Source organism: Pelodiscus sinensis, chromosome 1 (assembly GCF_052426305.1).
Source record: "Pelodiscus sinensis isolate ZL-2025 chromosome 1, ASM5242630v1, whole genome shotgun sequence".
NCBI lineage: Eukaryota > Metazoa > Chordata > Testudines > Trionychidae > Pelodiscus > Pelodiscus sinensis.
In genome coordinates, this window is record NC_143052.1 from 89,120,767 (window position 1) to 89,134,598 (window position 13,832).

The window sequence follows — 13,832 nt, forward strand, 5'->3', positions numbered from 1 at the left end:
GGGTTGCTTTTGTAGATATGTATTAAAATATTGGTCCTAAATGTTGGTTATCCAGATGCATAGTAGAATTCACATTTTTAGAAGAAGGCAAGTGTGCAACAATTAATTTTGAAACTAAATAACTTGATCTCTTAACATTTTTCAGTATTCATATTAATCCATAATTTGTTACTCAAGAAGGAGAGCTAGAAGGATTTGTCTGTATGAGAATATGGAGGACAGAAAGGAGAAAGTAGGGTCTGCACTTTGGTTGCTGAGTAGTGCTTTGGTGATGCAAAACAACTGTTAACCCAGTTTAATTGGCCAAAATTCTGTGGTTACGTTTGCTGTTCCAGTGACACTTAAATTGGCTGAGCATAACAGTGAATCTGTGCCTAAGAGCTAAGGTTTTTAAAATGACATAAGTTTTATACTGCTTACTTTCAAATCATTAGAAATATCACATGGTAGCATTTCCCTTGTGTTTCCTGTTTACTATTCATGGGGCAGAGGGAGAAAATACATCTTTAAAAGTTAGCTTAATCTGTGCTAAAATACTGAAATAATCACATGATTGTTACCTGGGTCACTAGTGGCTAGAGTGACAGTTGTTTGGGTGCCCTAACTGTATATTTTGTAATTCAACACGTTTGGACTTAAGTTTAACTTAGAATTTCCTGGGTTTGTAATATATGAGTTTTGCAGAAATTACAGCATTTCCTGTATTCTTCTTTATCCTAAATTATTATGTACCGTAATTCCTCATTTAACACTATAGATACATTTCTGAAAATTTTTGTTATAAGTGAAAACGTGCTATGCAGGGTCAATTTTTCCATTAAAATAATGGAAAAGGTGGGGGTTGCATTTCAGGTGGTGGCGGCAAAGTCAGTTTTTTGTTGGTGCTCGGTCATCAATGTCAACATTCGATATCTAGCAACACGAGTCGCCGCAGTTTGTTAAAACACAAAGATAAATAAGTGAATGAGCGGAGGAGTACTGTGACCACATGAATTCATTTGCTTACGTGTATTACCACTGTTTTCACCAACTTTTACCGCCGCACAAAGCAGTCTGCCCTTTGATTATTTTCATGTTATTTCGGGGACGGTTGTGTTATTTGAAAAACATTCCCAAAAAATTGTGCTATTGTAAAAACATGTTAAGCAGGCATGTGTTAAATGAGTAATTACTGTATTCTCAAGTTTACCTCCATCTTAATGTAATTTTTGTCTGTGAATATGAAAATGAAATCACTTTTGCCACGTTCACACGAGGAAAATGAGTAGTGTTTAATGTCAGTTAATATGCATGTCTTAACTAATATTTTTTAATCACCATTTTGCACTTACTCAGGATAAAATTCATGTTTAAAATGTGTGTAAGGATACGGGAATTAGAATCCCAGTCTGGAGAACCTAAAACAGCTGTACAACCATAGTGCCACTGAGAAGCAAAACTGAGGAACACTGGGGAAGCATTATGGAAAGTAGGTGCCTCAGGAAGGACTACATTGGTAGGGGTGTTAGTCTGTAACCTTGAAAACATTGGGTAGTCCTGTGGCACCTTGGAGACTTAACAAAAGCGTATATAGCATCGTGAGCTTTCGTTGGCGTGGGCTTTGCCCACAAAAGCTCATGATACTATGTATATTTTTGTTAGTTTCTACAGCTATGTCTAGACTATATGGAATTTCTGAAAGAAGATATGCAAATTTCCATGGAAATTTGCATTTCTTCTTCCGATCTCACTTTCAAAAGCAGAGCTTTTGAAAGTGAAAGTAGTCGGGACGCGGTTTTTTTTGACAACCCCCCCTTTTCGAAAAGCCACTCTTCCTCAAAAAATGAGGTTGACGCTGCTTTTCCCAAAGGGGCGGGTTGCCGAAAACCCCCACCGCATCCTGACTACTGTCACTTTCGAAAGCTCAATCAGAAGAAGATATGCAAATTCCATGGAATTTGCATATCATCTTTTGGAACTTTGGCGTATTCTAGACGAGCCCCAACGGTACATCTACACAACAAGCCGTTATTTTGAAATGATTTGAGATTGAGAACTTCTTACTCTGACTCCTGTTAACTTCATTTCACAAGGAGTAAGGGAAATCAAAGGAAGTGTGTTCTTCCTTTGACTTCCTGTTGTGTAGACAGCACTAAAAGCTGAATTAAGCTATTTTGACTTCAGCTACACAATTGATGTAGCTCAAGTTTCGTATCTTAATTTGACTTTTGTCCTGCAGTATAGACATGCCCTAAGGCAGTGGTCCCCAATGTGGTGCCCATGGGCGCCATGGCGCCCACCGGGGCATTTATGTGCACCCGCCGAACAATCTGGACTGGCCCCGCCCCCGGGTGCCCTCTTCCTCGGGCGCACGGCACATGCCGGTGCCGGGCCCGGGCATGAGGCGCATGGGTGGCCCCTGCCCCAGGCGCGCGGCACATGCTGGTAGCTGCCCCCGGGCACGAGGCGCGTGGGCAGCCCCACCCCCAGGCGCGCGGTGCATCAGTGGCCTCGCCCCCGGGTGCCTGGCAGCCCCAAAAGGTTGGGGACCACTGCCGTAAGGTGACACAGGACTACTTGTTCAGAAAGTACTGTCCAAGAAACCCAGAGCCTTGTAGCCCTCTGATTTGCCAACCACCTTTTTCATCTGAGGGGGTTGCCCCAGGAAGTTTGTCTGGTAACTACACAGACTTTGGCTTAGTTAAGGGCTACTCAACACACAGTCCATGGGCTGCATGTGGCCTGGGGTGAGGTTTGGGTTTATATGGGGCTCAACACCAGGCCTGCAGGTGGGAGCCAAAAAATAAATAAATAAAGTAGTTAATATAATGGTCTTCTGTTGATGTGTTTTAGTAGTTAAATTCCTGGACTGTCATTGCTCATTAAAAGTGCTGTCATATGGGTGGAAATCGGGTAAAAATTATATTTTATTAATATCAGCAGAACTGACTTAAATGGGGTCTGTGTGTTGTGTAGTCTTGCCTTAATCTTTGTATTCATACCAGTCAGTGTGAAAGAAGCTATTTGCATATATATTTGCATGTATATGCAACCACACTTAAGTTGCGGCCCTCAGTATGTGCTATGAGTATCAGTGGCCCCCAGGGCTTCCAAAATTGAGTAGCCCTGGCTCACTGTAATGCCAGCCTTTGCTTGATCTTGTGATCTCCAGTCTCTGACTCCACCTGACTATGACTCTGACTCCTGCTTCTCAATCCTAGTTGGATGCTGTCTCTGATCTCTGGTGTCGGATTCTAGCCTGACCTGACTCTTGCTTGTGAAATCTGGCTCCTGCAATTCCTTTAGCTATTGTATTTGGTGGGTAAACTTCAGCCTAGCTGTGACTGCTAGACCAGACCCCCTTCACTCCAGCCTCATGCAATGTGTTAGATGAGTTAACATGCTTTGAAGTTAACTGGTTTTCTTGACATGGCCTGTGTTTGTTTAGTTAGTTATGTTAACTTCTGTGATTTAAGTAACTGTTGAATTCTGGTCTAATCATGTACATAACTTTACCTGAATAGGCAATTTGACTTTATTGTGATTAGATACGATTAATATTATGCATATTCTTTGCTGAATTGGGGCCGTTGTATATTTATACAACAATTTAACTGTGTTAACTGAATTAGTTCTGCTTTGCTGAGATAGTGAGATAGATATTTCTTTTTCCACATCAACTGAATTGTTTCTTAAGTTATAATTACAGAGCCAGTTCTGTACAAACCAAAAGAACCCATTACGTTTTCCAGATTTCAGTAAGTGGGCATAAGTTAAAGACCTTTATATTGTTTAGGTGAAATGTCATAATTTGGAATGTTTAATTGCTGGTGATTGAGAAAGGAGGAATTAGCTTGACTCAGATCCCAAGCTGAATTTGTAAGGGTTATAATTTATAAAATGAGCACACTTGATCATTAGGAAATCTTTGAGAATACAGTAAATGTGGAACCCTATTTCAAATTTTATTCAAAGCAGGAGCATATATTATTAAAGTGTGTAATATCTATGAATAAAATACATGCTAATGTTGGGGTCTGAAATTTCTGTCACTGCTCTCTAAGGCTGTGTCTAGACTGGCAAGTTTTTCCGCAAAAGCAGCTGCTTTTGCGGAAAAACTTGCCAGCTGTCTACACTGGCTGCTTGAATTTCCGCAAGAACACTGACTTCCTACTGTCTGAAATCAGTGCTTCTTGTGGAAATACTATCCTGCTCCCGTTTGGGCAAAAGTTCTTTTGTGCAAAGCTTTTGCACAAAAGGGCCAGTGTAGACAGCTCAGATTTGTTTTGCGCAAAAAAGCCCCGATCACGAAAATGGCAATTGGGGCTTTTTTCCAGAAAAGCACGTCTAGATTGGCACGGATGCTTTTCCGCAAAAAGTGCTTTTTGCGGAAAAGCGTCCATGACAATCTAGAAGCTCTTTTCCACAAATGCTTTTAACGGAAAACTTTTCCGTTAAAAGCATTTGCGGAAAATCATGCCAGTCTAGATGTAGCCTAATTTTCTCTAAACAAAAGGTTCATAACAGAAGTTGAAAATGGACTATGCTGATATGAATAGCCAACCATTCAAAATGATGGTGGATTTCTGTTTACTAAGTACTGTTATATCAGTTTGAATTACAGGTGACTGTTGGAGAAGGTTTAAGCACTTGCATGGACTTAATTCAGTGTCTTCTGTTTGGATAAGTTTGTTTTCCAGGATTTTTATTTTCTGTTAGGCACACAACTATAAACATATCAATAGTTACCCTCTGATCATGTACAATCTAACCAAAGTTGCTAATTGTGCAAGGTTGACACAGCTATTTATATGTCTATATCCATATCATTGCATTGCAAGCCATGCCACTCTGTGTTTTCCTTTTTCTCTTGTTTTAACAGTACAGCCTAGTTCAACATTCTGAGTCAGTACAAAATATTAATTTTGGTGCTAATGAGCACAGCAGGCATCAATTGCTGGAAAGGTTAACCCATAGAATGGAATGGTTAATTCTGAAGTCACCAGCTACCATGAGCAACAGAAAATATCCAGAACGTGTCACACATAGCATCATTTCAAAAACGTTTGAAAAAGAGATAATGGGCTTGCTGGGCTTCTTTCTGGAAGGCCATGATGTATTATTTGTGGTTAATGGTAGAAAAAAATATTTGATTTTTCTTTTCCTGAGGATGATACCCCTTTCTAATAATGGCCATAGTATTTATGTGGGTGTTGTTGCAGGTATCTGTATAATAGGGTGGAATTGTTAGGGAGGAACTCTTACAGGAACTGAGACTTTATTAGCTGGTAGAACAAGTGATTGTGGTTTGTAAGGGGCATTTCACATTTTACAGGTCCTGCTTTAATTCTAGTTCCATTGAAATACTGTATAAATATCTCCTTTTTTAAAGGGTAAATTACTGTAGTTTGAAGAACTGCTTTATTTTGAGGGGAGCCTATTGCAAAACATTGCTGCAAATCATTCCACCTGGAAAGGTGCTACACCGGTATGTTCTATTTTTGACATCACAAAAACTGCTGCTTTTACAAATTAATTTGGTACTTGATTTCTTGTAAAGATTTTAGCTGCCTGATGTGTGGAGTTTTTGAAAAGTACTCTTTTGGTTAACTTTTTTTGTTTACAGAGTGAACTTCCAGTTTCAAATGTGGTAACTCACCATGTAGCTAGTTTTCAGAAATATTTCTGTAATTCTGTCGTTGGTGATGATATGGTGTAAAAGCTAGAATGGCCTGGAGCACATTTCCATTTTTTAAAGAACTGGGATGAGGCTCCTTTTAAAGAGTATTCCCTAATGTCATCTCTGTGCATGATTTGGCTCTATTTTTGTAGCTGTTAATATGTGGCATGGAGTTAGAGCTGTCTGGAATCAGGAAGGATTTGGAACATGTAATATATATCCTGAGCTACAAACTAGTTCACAGACATAACAAGACTGTCTTCGTGCCTCACATTTTCTTTTTTGTATCATTTGTGCTCTGAGAAGCTGCAGTCTTTTTGCAGCATGTGGGTTAACCATTTTCCACCCCTGTGTCTGTACTGTTTTTGCCATGTGGTAAAGAAGGAGGTGCTTTGCTACATAAATTTTTTATCCATTGCTGAGTTGTCACTGTGTGGCTGATCTTGAGTGCAGCCATTTTAAACACATTTTCAGTTCAGCTGAGACAGTACAGTCTCAAAATGGCTGACGAACTGTTCTTCTTTGCAGCAGTTTAGCCTGACTGTATGCAAATGAGGAAGTCTGCTTGGAGTCACATGCTTCAGATTTAGAGGTAAGAAACAGTTCTGCTTTTCTGAGAAACAGTTTCAAGATATATTTTACAACTTTGATGTTTATGGGGGAAACTAATTGAGTTTTAAAGGTGTTTCCCCCTCACCCTCGCTTCCCTTCTTTGAACAGCAATATGTGCACACTTCAAAAGTTAGGTTAAATACAAATGGTATTCCGCAAGCATTTTAGGGGTGGGACTGATGAGGTCAAAGGTCATATTGCTGAAATGTATTTAAAATAATTGTTTACCAGTAACTTGAATTGTCCCATTTCAGCCTAGTTCATTGCCAGGCCAAATCTTCCATACTTTTGCTGGCCTTCCCTGGTGAACCTGCTACATATTTTTTTATATATACATATATGTATAAAAATTAAAACAAAAATAACTCCACTGAAACTTCGTGAAAGCAAGATATTAGATCAGCAGTGCATTCAGTAACCATAATATTTCCAGTGTGTGCTTTTTTTTCTCTCAAGAAAATTCAAAATTTACGCGGACAGCAGCATGTATTTTACATAATGAATATATTTTGGTAGTAATTATTTGTAATTCTAAGACAATAATCTACTGTGTAAAACTAACAGAACAACACTGGAAAGGAAAATTAAAGATGTACATTCTTGTTCGTTTGTTTTTTTGTTTGTTATATTTTCATTCAACTCTGAATTTAGAAGGGTTAATAGTTTCCCTTGGCCTAGTATTCTAATGTCTGTTTGACTAGTTGTAGACTATTTAATGAATCTCAGTGCTCTGGGGCATGGAAATAAGGGATAAGTGACTCTATACATGTAGAACACTGCTTTTTCTATTGTTTTTTAAAAGTCATTTTCCCACTACATAGGCATCATCCTCTTCTTCCTCTTAGATTTTCTAGCACTGACTATCGTAAATTCACTATGTGTTTAAAAAAAATTGATAATAGGGATAGCATCTTGACATCCTCAATAAGCAGATCAGAACAACCCCTCCAACTCCCATTTGTCCCCACAAAAAAGGATGAGTGATCAGGACAGATACCATACAGTTTCCTAATCTGAAAGTATTATACTGAACTTCTTTTGAATGAAGTCATTTTAAAGGATATTCAAGTCCTTGGAAGGTTCTTTGTCTATTAATTTAATTTTCTGTAAGAACATATCCTATAACCGACAAAGGAAATATACCCCTTGTTAAAAAAAAACAACTATAAATGCTTGCTTATGCCTACTGATTTCTAATGGTTCTTTTGGAGTTAGTGAGAATACACTGCTCTGAGATGTTCAGAAAAGTGCAGAGTGCGGAGGGTGGTTCTCCTAAAAATCTAAACATGCATCTTTATTATGTGTTTACAATAAAAACTGATGTTTTAATAAAATATGAGAATTTGAATGAAACATGGTTACCTGCTCAAATAAATCTTTCAGTAATTTAAATGCATTCATTGATCACCGTGTGTGGGAGGAGAAAATTTCAGAAAAGTAAAAATCTGTCACTTGGGAAGACCTATTTCCTATATAGAGGAAGCAGAATGGAAGCAGTTAATATTCCTAGTATTGTATTATAAAACAAAAAATTAATACTAATTTTGTTCATTGGCCTTGACTGTTTCACTTGTCATCGTCATTAGTTGTTTTCAGTAGTATCTAATGGTTGACTTAACCAGAATAGTTAAGATATTAAAAACTTTGGGATTCCTTCTAGAATTTAATCTTAGAAGTGTCTGAATTTTTCTATTACTTTATTTCCATACAAATATTTCAATGTTTTTGTATATTCACCAAATGTAGTATTTGATTACCTTCCCTTTGCCATCCTTCTTTTTGATCCTCTAAAAAGGTATATTATTTCTGTTTTTCTTCAAAATGTGCAGATCACATTCATTCTGACCCCAGTGGAATCTTTTAAATAAGTCTCCTGAAGTTTTAGTAGTGTTAAAGCAGTATGACTTAATTATTGATGAATCCAATGCTAATGCCCCATACTGTCCAAATTGAAAGGAGATTTTATCTTGTTTTTAGCATATTTTAAAATTTAAATAGGATATTATTTTATAATAATTGCTGGAGATGATAATTTTGTATATAAAATCATCTTTAGCAGCTGCCAGGTAGTGCAGACAGGAAGGGGAGGAGTTCAGAAGGTTTTTATTTTGTAAAATTCTCAGATACTTATCAGGTCTGCTGTACCCTATTCTATTACTTATTAATGTTAACCATTGCTGTTCTGTGTTCCATTGTGAATGCAGACAATGGATAGTTATAGTAGTACCTTTCTACAGATACACTGAGGTGAGTAGTTTGGTGCTCTCTTTTCCTGTTATTCAGAATAATACCGAGCACGTACACTGTCCTTTCATATAAGGATTTTGTTCGCCCTTCTAAAAGCTGCCTCACAACTGCCCTAAGGGCAAATAAATTATACCCATTTTACAGATGAAAATGAGGCATAGAGAAGTTGTACAGAGCCACACAGGAAATCTCTTGGCTTACCACTTCAGTTATCCTTCTTCCTCCTCCTCTTTCATTTTCTCCCTTCCTCAGTGTTTTTATACATTGCTTTGTTTTGGTTAGCTTTGCCCTCCTACAAATCCATTTTAGAAGCAATATCTTTCCTTCCAATCACCACAGGAAATGACTTGCTGATCATGTTTCTTGTGGGTTTTTTAAAAAATGGTTTTCAGAATGTTTAAAGTATTTATTACAGTTTGAAATTGCTGTTCCATATAGAATGCAAATACCCTCCTTTTCAGGATCCTGAGCATTCCAGTTGTTAGGTGCTAATACTGCTTGCTAGTGGTCACACAACTACCTTTTCATTAACAATGTATGTGTGTGGGGGGGAGGGGTTGCAGGGGGAAAGAAGCAAAAATAACTGGTTCATGTACAGGGAATAAAGCAGTTAAATACTTAATTGGGGTGAAAGTATATTATTTTGGTTCATTTTACAATTAATTGTGTTTATAGTTTTATATGAATCACTAATGCTAGTTTAAAAGTTTTAGGGGGCAGCTGTACTAGTCTGTAACTAAACAAAAAAAATTTAAAATGGTCCTGTAGCACCTTAGAGACTAACAAACATATATAGATAGTATCATGAGCTTTTGTAGACACAACCCACTTCTTCAGATGACAAATATAGGACAAGAGGCACTGAAATTGTGTTGAAGATGGAAAATTTTCTAACAGGTTAATACCATTTTTTTAAAAAGAATGATTGCTATATGTTTTAAATATGAGGATGTGAGTGGGGCTTCTTTGGATTCTGCCGATAGCTCTCGTGTTGCATAATTTTTTTCCTTTTGAACCTTACGGTGTTCTAGAGGACTGACTTTGGTGCTGACACAGAGTAAATCTGGAAGAGAGACTCCTGAGACTGTGCTCTTGCTAATAATGTCAAATAAATACAAAGTTCTGGGAAGAATGCCAAACAATTATTGGCAAAGAATTTACTTAGACTTCTGAAGCTGTTTTCCAAAGAATTTTACCAACAGAAAAAATTATAATCTGCATTTGCATGGAAACTTTATGCTGATATTCGAATTCATTTATTTCTAAACCTTAGTCTCACTAGGAAGTGTTCTAACATGTCTTGCTATTTGTTTGTATTTTTTTTTTAAATCTTCCTCTTAAAGCCCAGAATTGTTTCAGTTGCCACAGCTGCATCTTCTCATTTTCAGTAGATATTTTGGGAGTAAATAATCTCAGACTGGATTCAAACTGAACTGGAATGGACTTTTAGGTTACGATTACACTATGACTTTTTCCACAAGAGGCAATGCAAATGAAGTGTGGATTAGCATTTTCTCATGCTTCATTTGCATACTCTTTTGTTCCGTTTTTGCGCTAGGGTTTTTTTTTGCTAAAACAGGCAGCGTGGCCATGGCCATTTTGCACCAAAATCCCCTTTCCCCCCCTTTTTCTTAGTCCCAAAGAGGTTACTCTCTTCCTGGATTCTTCAAGGGAGTGGCATCAACTGCTTGCAAAACAAGTAGAACTGTGTTGAAATTTGAATACTTAATCTCATTATGATTATGTGATTTCAGTTAAATTGGCCCATTAAAATTATAACTGATTAAATTTATTAAGACTCCTTAAGAATTCCGTGTCTTAAACATAAGTATGAATTTGTCCAGTGTTAGTTTTTCTGTATCATCTTTATTAGCAGGATTAGATCTTTTTACACTGCTTCAGTATATATTTAATAAAGGATGGCAGTCCAAATGTAAATTGCCACGCAGTGAATCACAGACGCTTTTATAAAGGTGATGAGGAAGCACAGTAAAACTGAAAATTGCTCTTTAAGCACAAGGTGAAGGAGCACATTAATGATGACGCTTGAGTCACAGGCTAGCAGCACTTTATCCAGTAACAGCTGACTTTTTCTCCTCTCTTATGGAAGAAGCTGACTATTGCCTATCTTCTTTCTGAAGGTAAAGTCCTCTGCTGTGAAATAAGCCACACAGGACCAAATAAACGTAAGGGCTGTGTCTACACTGGCATGAATTTCCGGAACTGCTTAAAACGGAATACTATTCCGTTTTCAGTTTTTCCGGAAAAGGAGCGTCTACATTGGCAGGCTGCTTTTCCGGAAAAGCCCTTTTTCCGGAAAAGCGTCTGTGGCCAATGTAGACGCGCTTTTCCGGAAAAGACTACTGGGCTGTCTACACTGGCCCTTTTCCAGAACAGCGTTCCGGAATAAGGACTTATGCCCGAGCGGGAGCAGAATAGTTTGTCCGGAATAGCGCTGATTTTGTACAGTAGAGCGTCGTTGCTTTTCCGGAAATTCAAGGGCCAGTGTAGACAGCTCGCAGCTTATTCCAGAAAAGCGGCTGATTTTCCGGAATAAATGGCCCAGTGTAGACACAGCCATGCTGTTTTTAGACTTTCCACATTGTAGATATTAGTATAGCTCTCTGGGCCTGAGAGTGGTATTCTGGGGAAATGCCAGTCTTTTGACCATGTGATGGGTGAATAATTGCTATTTGGTGCTATAAAAAGGAAGTTAACCAAGAATCTGATTTTTTTTAATGTTTAAAAGAACACTAGTGCAATAATTTATCCTCTAAGCCTTTTAAAACAAAATTTAAGGCACTATAATCAACCTCCCTTTGTTGATTTTTAGATTTTTTTAATCAACAAATGCACAGAAGAAAATGTTTAAACTGAAATGTTGACAAAACCTAAATTATTTCTAATTCTTTTCTTAATAAGCAAGCTGTTCTTTCTTAGCAGAATGTCCTACATCTTTCTTCAGAATACACATACAATAGCAGCATTTTTCATAGTTATCGTGTCTCTCCAGTTTATTAGCCAGACCAGCATAAAACATAAAGTTTGAAAAAACAACCCTACCCTTCATTTTTAAGTGCAGTATAGGACTTCCTGTTTTTAGATTAAGAAAGTGTGTTTGTTTTAGGGGGAAGAGGTCCAAGTTTAAGCTTTTTAGGTATGTGTGCTAAGTAGTAAGCTCTAAATGAGGAGCTGAGGAGGAAAAGTATTTGGGCTTTTTGCTAATAGGTTTTCTGGGGGATTTGAGTGAATTTACAGTACATGCACTCTAAGTTCTTGTCTCATACAAAATGAAATTTTGGAAGCACCTATAAAATTTGTTTAGTTTCAACATTGGTTTCTCTTTGTATGAGAAATGCAGATGTCTGTAGTGATGTAGGATTTAACAAGCTGTTCCAGGTTTATCCTTTAATGGAAGCGGTATATAATGCCTTTTAAAACTTAGTTAATATGTTTCTGAATACTCAGCCAGCTATTTCTGCTTTCTTTAACCACATTGTACATATGAAAACCTACTTATCTCACAACTAGTTGAGCACTTAACTGGATACTGCAAAGAGTAGAAAACTACAGCTTAAAACCAAGGGAGTGCCCTTGATTTTGTCCGGAATGTTCTGGAAACAGGGTGGTGCCTTTTTTAAACAACAGATAAATCTTTTGGGCTGGCTGCAATCTCTGGTACTGAACTTCATTAGAGGAATGGAGCTAAGAGTCTTAATAGAACCCAGCTAGAAAACACTCATGTCAAGTTTCCTAATAGCTGATAGAAACTAGCTTAATAGAACCAGCTAGAAAACACTCATGTCACGTTTCCTAATAGATGATTTTAAAAAAAAAAACTAACTTAAGTAGAAAATACCGGACACGTTTATAGGTCCCGTATTTTCTCAATTTGCGGACAGCTGGTAACTCTATCCCTAGTGGCTATAACCCAGGAACATGAGAAAAGGAGTAAGAAACTGGCGAGAACAAATGGAGTTAAGTGGAGCGAAGCAGGTTTTCCTGCCCTGGATCGAGTCTGAGTTTGTCTCGCTGGACGCGATAAGCAGGACTCGGATTTGTGCATGTGTGTTTCTTTCCCCACAGATGTGCCCCTCAGGGGTTCCCCGTTGCGGTCTCACACTCGTGCTAGGTCAGAACTCGGTTACCATGTCTGTGGTTCTGCTTTTCGTTCGGAGCCGACGCGGGGCGGGACAGGGAATCTGCTCCGCTAAGGAGGCTCAAGGCAAATGAGACCCGAGGGCAGGACGTTCCAGAGGCGTAGCGGGAGGGACGGGGAGGGAGCAGTTGCCTCGGAGCCCGGGCGCCGCGCTGGGGTGGGAGCGGAGCGCGCGCCGCGCAGGCCCACCTGACGCTTGGAGTAGCGAGCCGGGAGCTGGGTCACGTGATGCCTCCCTGTACACACTGCGAGCCGAGGCATCCGGGCCGGACGGCAGGAGCGGCCATTTTAAAAGTAAGATGAACTTCTCCGTCCGGTTCCTCCGCTGCCTGGCTCTGCGCGGGGGGGCGGGGGGGATTTGGTGGGAGTGGGGGCGGGGGGCGCTTTGCTCGCTCTGCGGGAGGGGGATTTGGTGGGAGTGGGGCCGCTGGGGGTGCCTGGCTCGCTCTGCGGGAGGGGGATGGTCGGGGGGGCGCTGGGGATGCCTGGCTCGCTCTGCGGGAGGGGGATTTGGTTGGGGGGGGGGTAATGCTGGGGGTTCCTAGTTCTGCAGGAGGGGGATTTGGTTGGGGGGCGCTGGGGGGTGCCTGGCTGTAGGGGAGGGGGAGTGCATTAGGATGGGGGGCGTTGAGAATGCCTGGCTGTGGGAGGAGTGGTTGTGTTTTACTTAAGAGTACCGCACAGGATCTTTTCAGGGGGAAAAGGCAAAATGCCTCACTTATTGGTAAATACACACATAGCAGCCAACACTTATATGCATATGATCCAGTGCGCGCGCGCACACATCTTGTTATCACTGGCCAGGTGAGTTAGGTGCGAGAGGGGTGGAGCCAGATCGATGCTCCCTTGTTGATAAGAGGAAAACTTGGGGTCCTCTGCAAGATGCCTTCAATTTATAGTATTTTCCCTCATGCAAGATACCTTGTCTGCGAGGCCTTCTTTTGGGTGGTGTCTCGATGCTGGCACATTGACCTTTAGAGAGGGGGCTTCCAAAAGCAGGGACTTGCTCCTGACTCTCAAGGTGTCCATAGGTCAGTCTTCTTTCAATGAGCCCTCTTCACAGGGCCCATTGTTCTTCTCATTGTTCTTGGATCTGGCTTCCACCTGTCTCCAACTTTTGCAAGTGCTGGGAGGTGCTTGTCTTTCCTGCCTTAT

General features: G+C 39.7%; 1 protein-coding gene across 2 annotated transcripts in view; it reads left to right on the forward strand.

Moving 5' to 3' along the window:
* Positions 1–6,099: 6,099 nt before the first annotated feature.
* The window catches only part of ATF7IP (activating transcription factor 7 interacting protein), a 170,038-nt gene continuing 162,305 nt past the window's right edge, over positions 6,100–13,832 (forward strand). Inside the window, exon 1 of one of the 2 annotated variants that reach the window (XM_075935155.2) lies at positions 6,100–6,251. The gene's annotated coding sequence lies outside the window, so the exon portion shown is untranslated. Of the gene's footprint in view, positions 6,252–12,785; positions 12,972–13,832 lie in introns of those variants that run through there. The other variant, XM_075935151.2, reaches the window with a different exon arrangement.